The sequence below is a fragment of the Lathyrus oleraceus genome, chromosome 3 (assembly GCF_024323335.1).
Source record: "Lathyrus oleraceus cultivar Zhongwan6 chromosome 3, CAAS_Psat_ZW6_1.0, whole genome shotgun sequence".
Taxonomy (NCBI): domain Eukaryota; kingdom Viridiplantae; phylum Streptophyta; class Magnoliopsida; order Fabales; family Fabaceae; genus Lathyrus; species Lathyrus oleraceus.
In genome coordinates this window covers 29304219-29312018 of record NC_066581.1, presented here as the reverse complement: position 1 = coordinate 29312018, position 7800 = coordinate 29304219, and the positions used below count along the sequence as shown (strand labels likewise).

Genomic DNA, 7800 nt, shown 5'->3' with positions numbered 1-7800 from the left:
TTTGTTTTCAGGTTTTTACTTTAATCGGAGCCCCGATCGAGAAAAGGAGTGAAAAAGAGCAAAAAACCCTAAAATTCAGCATTTTGTGCTTATGGCCTACCTCATGGCGGGCGCCACAGACCAAGCCATAACGTGTCCAAGTCCAACTTCCTCAACTCCCACGTTTCCCCACTTCATCCACTAAGGCTCCCCACTTTGTGCTTGTGGCGGGCGCCATAGCCTTGTGGCGGGCGCCACAAGAAGGAAACGGTTTCCTCTATTTTCAAGTTGAAGGGCATCCAAGTCAATTCCACCTTTTTTATTTGCTTATAAATAGAAACGCGAATTCAGTTTTACAATCATCCAAACTTAGAGCAGAGGCAAACTCAGAAGCAACTTTGTTTCACTTAGGCATATATTCAGTATTTTATAGTGGTAATCGCTTCGCATTGGAGTGTTACCACAATTGTGTCATCAAGTCTGTGATAGAGTCTGTAGTCGAGTTTGGAGCACTTTGGAAGGAAGTTAATCCTGTCGCCATTTTCTTTTCCGCATTGCAATTTACTCAGCCCTCCGATTGGAGCAGGTTTTTATTACTCGCCTTTACTTTATTTATTTCCCGCACTCGCCTTTAATTTATTTATTTCCCGCACTCGCCTTTACTTTATTTATTTCCCGCACTCGCTTTACTTTATTTATTTCCTGCACTCGCTTTACCTTATTTATTTCCCGCACTCGCTTTACTTTATTTATTTCCCGCACTCGCTTTTACTTTATTTATTTCCTCGCACTCGCTTTACTTTTATTTATTTCCTCGCACTCGCTTTAAATTATTTACTTTCCGCACTCGCACTATTTTTATTTATTTTAATGCACTTTTACTTTACCATGTCTAGCTAAATTTATAAGGTTAGAATGTAAGGATCGTAATTAAACCAGTAATCCGTACAATTGTTCGTAGAAACACTTAAAGGGCTATTTTAACTTTCAACTTAAGTTTTCCTGCACTTCAATTCCGTTGGGTAAGATCGAAAGCCGTCCAACGTCTTTATAAACTTAATTGTTTTAAACTATTTCAAAAACAGCGAAAGCGCTTTGTTTAGTTCATTAGGAGTTTTTAACATCAAGAAGAAAAGAGATTTTAAAACTATTTTCGGACGCGTTTATAAGTTTAGAGTCTGGTTCGTGAGAACCTCTTTTGGTTAAGAAATCCAGGTTATAATACTTTTCAACTTAGTCAAGATACTATATTTCTTAAAATAGGTTTACTACTCTAACGCAATGCGCGCCTTTTTATAAGTGACAATAAGAGGGTTTGATTAGGGAGTACAACTCGGTTCTGAATACGCGAAAGCGACAATTCCTGTTAAATTAGTTCTTTTCAAAGTAGGAAACATTGCCCATAAGTAGTTCTATTAGCAAGTACTTGGATTATAAATTGATTACGTGAATTACATTCGACCCTATCTTTATTAAGTATATATTCTATTTCAATACTTTACTTTTTATTGCACACTACAAAAACACTTATTTTGATTGCCTTTGATAAACACGATAACAACAGATAACGATAGCTTGACACTTGGTCTCTGTGGATACGATAATCTTTTATATTACTCTGACGCGTTCGTATACTTGCGAACACCGCATCAAGTTTTCCAACGCATCAAGTTTTTGGCGCCGTTGTCGGGGAACAATTTTGTCAAATTTCATTTTCCTGTTGTTATATCGTTTAGACTTAGGTTATTTCCCGCCGGTCGATGCGAAGAACTCGCAGCACCGGAAGTTTAAGCTTAGTAAACCCTCTGGCGGAACCTGAACGTTATGCTCACGCACGTTTATTCTTTCATAGAATTAAGAGAGCTGTGGCCGAAGATCAAAACCAAAGACCTCTTAAGGACTTCGCTCAACCATCTAATGAAGAACCTAGTTCTAGTATAGTAAACCCAATCATCCCAGCCAATAATTTTGAACTTAAACCATCCCTGTTACAACTAGTGCAACAGAGACAATTCACGGGTCTCGCTACCGAGAACCCTAACCAACATTTAAAAATATTTCTTCAATTAGCAGATACTTTTAAAACCAATGGAGCTTCTCCTGAGGCAATACGTTTAAGATTATTTCCTTTTTCCCTCAGAGATAAAGCCCTATCATGGTTAGATTCCCTTCCACCCAACTCCATTACGACTTGGGATAACCTTAGAAGAGTTTTTCTTTCTAGATATTTTCCCCCGAGTAAGACCGCCGTTCTTCGAAACCATATAACTAGATTTACCCAAAACCATGGAGAATCGTTGTTTAAAGCTTGGGAGAGATATAAAGAGTTGTTACGAGCATGCCCACATCATGGCTTAGAAAATTGGTTAATCATTCAAACCTTCTATAATGGACTTCATTATAACACAAAGATGACCATCGACGCTGCCGCAGGCGGTGCTCTGATGAACAAACCTTATCCTGAAGTTAGTGCCCTCATCGAAGACATGGCTCAAAACCATCAATCATGGGGAGTCGAACGAGCGACAGTTGAGAAAAATGAAGCCCAAGGAGGAGTGCATGAACTAAGCTCTATAGACATGATGCATGCTAAAATGGACGCATTAGCCCTTAAGGTCGAACATATGTGCATAAACCCAAATACTGTAGCCGCAGTTTCGTCGGATTGTGAGATATGTGGAACCCAAGGACACCAATCCGCCGAATGCAGTCTATTGAACGAAACCCACTCCGAGCAAGTGAGCTACACCCAAGGGAACCCATACTCAAATACCTATAATCCTGGATGGAGGAATCACCCTAACTTCTCCTATAAAAACAATAACCCTATTCAAAATAATGCACCTCCGAGACCTAGTTATCAAGCCCCTAGATCAAATCAACCTATGCAACCTGTACCACCAAAGCCGAGCCTTGAGAAAATTATGGAAAATTTTATCACCGCTCAAACCCAACAGAACAAGGAGTTCATGAACCAAAACATTCATGTTAACAAATTGATTACTCAGTTAGGAACCAAGGTTGACCAAATAGTTACTCATACCAAGATGCTTGAAACCCAGATCTCTCAGGTAGCTTTAAACCAAGCCCCTCAGACTACACCTGGAGGATAATTCCCTGGACAACCTCAACAAAATCCGAGAGGACAAGCCAATGCCATTACCCTAAAAAGTGGGAACGCTTATGATGAGCCACCAAACCCAAGATTAAGTGAACCCGAAACTTCTAAGGAATGTACCAAACCCCCGGACGAAGTAAAGGAACCAGAGGAATCTGAAAATCAGGAAGGTCGAGATAAAGGAGAAGAACCTAAAGTTAAAATTTACGTACCGCCCCCACCATATAAACCACCTATACCATATCCCCAAAGACTCAAACAAACCCAGATCAATAAACAGTACCAAAAATTTATTAAAGTTATAGAAAAACTTCATGTAGAAATCCCTTTCACAGAAGCCATCACCCAAATACCTTTTTATGCAAAGTTTCTGAAAGACATCCTTACCAACAAACGTAGACTTGACGATCTGAAGCCTTTGGAATGTAATGCTATTTTCGAGGACAAATTAGCAAAGAAAGATAAAGATCCTGGAAATTTCTCCATTCCTTGCCTTTTGGGTAATCATGTCATCAGAAAAGATTTTCTAGACTTAGGAGCTAGTGTGAGTTTAATGCCTTTAGCGGTTTGTGAGAGGTTAAACTTAGGAGAATTATAACCCACTAAGATGTCACTTCAGTTAGCCGATAGATCTGTCAAATATCCGATAGGCATTTTGGAAGATGTTCCTGTTAGGATAGGTCAACTATTTATCCCTACTGATTTTATCGTCATGGACATCAAAGAAGATAATGATATACCAATTCTTTTAGGTAGACCATTCTTATCGACTGCAGGAGCCATAATAGATGTCAAGAAAGGAAAGTTGACATTTGAGGTAGGTGACGAGAAAATAGAATTTATACTTTCGAAATTTCTTATGGCACCTGTGATGGGAGACTCGTGTTATGCCCTAGATATCATTGATGAATGTGTTAGAGAATTAGAACAAAAAGAAATTATAAAAACAATCAAGTTACCATCAACTCCCATAAAGGAAGATGATGACTTTAAAGAACCTTACATCGATGATAACCTTTACGAATGTTTATCCCTTACTCCAGATCCTATGCCATGCCCTAAGAAACCAACCTTAGAACTTAAGGAACTGCCTAAGAACCTGAGATACGAGTTCCTCGATGAAAAGATGAACCGTCCAGTTATAGTTAGTGCTACCTTGAGCCAAGAGGAGACGAACCAACTTTTAAACGTTTTACGAAGATATCCCTCAGCCTTAGGATATAATATCTCTGACCTGAAAGGTATAAGCCCATCCGTATGCATGCATCAGATTTCGCTCGAAGAAGATTCAAAACCCTCCAGGGAGCATCAGAGAAGAATAAACCCTATAATGAGTGATATTGTTAAGAAGGAAGTTCTTAAGTTACTTGAGGCAGGTATAATCTATCAGATCTCGGATAGTAAGTGGGTGAGCCCTGTGCATGTAGTACCTAAAAAGGGAGGCATCACAGTCGTGCAAAACGATAAAGACGAACACGTAGCAAAACGTTTAGAAGGAGGATGGAGGATGTGTATAGATTATAGAAAATTAAATAAAGCAACTAGGAAGGATCATTTCCCTTTACCATTTATTGACCAGATGTTGGAGCGTCTAGCCAGACACTCTTACTTCTGTTATCTAGATGGATACTCTGGATTCTTCCAAATACCTATTCACCCCGATGATTTCGCCTATGATAGACTGATCGCTAGAGTAGAAACCATTGAAGACAATAACCTAGATCCTTATGAGCATTCCCAAAATTCCTTAGCAATAAATAACGTACCCTGGTATGCAGATTTCGTTAATTACCTAGCTGCTGATATAGTACTCTCTGATCTTGACTACCACCGCAAGAAGAAATTCTTCCACGATGTGAGAAACTTCTATTGGGACGAACCACTCCTTTTCAAAAGGGGTAAAGATGGCATCTTTCGCCGTTGCGTTCCAGAAGAAGAGGTAAATAATATTATCGAGCATTGTCATTCTGCACCTTATGGTGGACATGCAAGCACCTCTAAGACATACGCCAAGATTCTTCAAGCTGGCCTATTCTGGCCCACCATGTGGCGTGATGTCTATGCTTTCATTGTCAAGTGTGATAGATGCCAACGCACTGGAAACATTTCAAGACGTGATGAAATGCCTCTAAGAAACATTCATGAAGTAGAACTCTTTGACGTATGGGGTATAGATTTCATGGGACCCTTTCCACCATCCTTAGGAAATAGGTATATCTTAGTAGCTGTAGACTATGTGTCTAAGTGGATTGAAGCTATAGCTGCACCCACAAACGACACTAGGGTAGTAATCAAACTATTTAAAAACTATATATTCCCTAGATTTCGAACACCACGTTTAGTCATAAGCGATGGAGGATCACACTTTATATCGAGAATATTTGACAGACTTTTAAGAAAATATGGAGTTAGGCATAGAGTAGTAACACCGTACCACCCACAAACTAGTGGCCAAGTAGAAGTATCTAATAGGGAGATAAAACAAATCCTAGAGAAAACTGTTTCTATTTCTAGGAGAGACTGGTCTCAGAAGCTTCAAGAAGCGTTATGGGCCTATAGAACCGCTTTCAAAACCCCTATAGGAACTACTCCTTATCAACTAGTTTATGGAAAATCATGTCACTTACCATTCGAATTAGAGCATAAAGCCTATTGGGCCATTAAAACTTTGAATTTAGACTACCTAGCCGCTGGAGAAAAGCGTACCCTAGACATTCATAAATTAGAAGAGCTTAGGCAATCTGCCTACGAAAATGCAAAAATATATAAAGAGAGGACAAAAGCCTATCATGACAAAAGAATAGTAAAGAAAAACTTCAATGTAGGCAATTCTGTTCTCCTTTTCAACACTAGGTTACGACTCTTCCCTGGAAAGCTACGTTCAAGATGGACTGGTCCTTTCGAAGTATCCAAGATTCTGAGATCCGGAGCCGTAGAAATCAAGAACGATACCTGTAGTCCATTCATTGTAAATGGACAAAGACTGAAGCTCTACAAAGGAGGAGACATTCCAGCATACTACTCGAGCCACACCCTGATTGATCCACCGATTCCTACTACTATAGGTGTATAAATTCTAACCGTCAAGCTAATGACGTTAAACAAGCGCTGCGTGGGAGGCAACCCATGGTTTTTCTTTTCATTTTACTTTTTTCGCATTTATTTACATTTATTTTTATTTTTATTTTATTTTATCTTATTTTGCATTGAGACTAAAGTTTGAATGGTTTGTATTTTCAGGATCACTTTCCTAACTTTTACAGGATGCAGGGTTTTGATGACATGCATGTTGCCTATAGAGACAATGCTCAGAGGGAGCGCTACATTGCTTTATACCAGCGCCCTATGGCACCCACACGTTACCCTGATCAGCATTGCATGGAGGCACTGGGTATCGAGCCTAGTATCCGATTCCTTAGCCACCAGCTCCACTGGGACGAATTTGCTGATGACTTGAGTAACACATATAGGAACCTGACTTTGGAGTTCCTAAGTTCATTCGACTACGACCCATATTCTGGACCAGATGGGTATGCTGCTTTCAGGCTCTTTGGAGTTGAGTACTCCTTCAGCCAGAAAGAGTTCGGCGACTTATTAGGTTTCCAGACTACTCCTGATGCTATCCCGGAGACACCTTTGGGATATTTCCTGGGTAAGGAAGTGGAGAAGTTTTGGAGTGATATATCAAGTGGCGGAAGCCAGGATCCATCTACACAGTTATCTTATGTCATACATAACCCAGCCTTCAGATATTTTCAGATGATATTAGCACATTCCTTCTTGGGAAGACAGGATGCAGAGACACTACTAAGTGAAGAGGAGATCTTCCTATTATTTTGCGCATCCCAGTCTCGCCCAGTAGCATGTGGGAACTTTTTATTGAATAATCTCAGCGGTATCTCTAGATCCACCGAAGGAGTCATCCATGTTGGTGGAATCATCATACAGATTGCAGTCGCTTTGGGTCTGTCTCGCAAGCTGTTGCATCTTCGGACCTACTGTGGATATACTACCATGGACATCGATTTCTGTTTGACCAGAGGATTGATGAGGAGAGCCTCTTTCCACCCATGTCAGTTCCGACTACTAGTCGACAGCGAGGCCATCCATTACTTCACATTGTCAGATCCTATGATGACCAGTGTACATGATCCAGCGAATTGGAGTTATGCTCTAGAGGGCCAGGGAGAGACCGTCGAGGAGCCGAGATCGCCCCCAGTTGCTGAATACACACCTGCACCACCATCTCCTAGAATCACTGTTCTCTCTAATAATCATTCATTGCAGACACCCGACATACGCACCCAGATTGCTGAGTGCCGTAGAGAGATTGCAGAGCTTAGACAGGAAGTGGCGGACCTAAATTTACAGATAGGAGTGTCTGATCTCACCCATGCTACTGAAGCCGATTGTCTATATCAGGAGATCGCAGAGCTCAGGCAGGAGATAGCCGTGCTCCGTGGATCCACTCAGGCAGACGACACCCCTAATACCTGATTTCACCATTTCATTTCACTTTATTTCTCTTTTATATATTTATCGTATTTGCATTACTCATTTTACATTATCGCATTTAGATATTATATAAACTACTACTATACATTAGTATTTCTATTTTTATCTATATATGTTTTATATTTTATTTGCATTTTAATTATTTATTTATTTATATTTAATTTCTGTTTTTGTTTTTGTTTCAGTTT

At 40.0% G+C, this 7800-nt stretch overlaps 1 non-coding gene across 1 annotated transcript; it reads right to left on the bottom strand.

The window, feature by feature from the left end:
- Window positions 1–2228: 2228 nt before the first annotated feature.
- On the bottom strand, window positions 2229–2335 carry LOC127133046 (small nucleolar RNA R71). The gene has a single exon (XR_007807042.1). It is a non-coding gene; the product is annotated as a small nucleolar RNA R71 (small nucleolar RNA).
- Between the last annotated feature and the right edge of the window lie 5465 nt (window positions 2336–7800).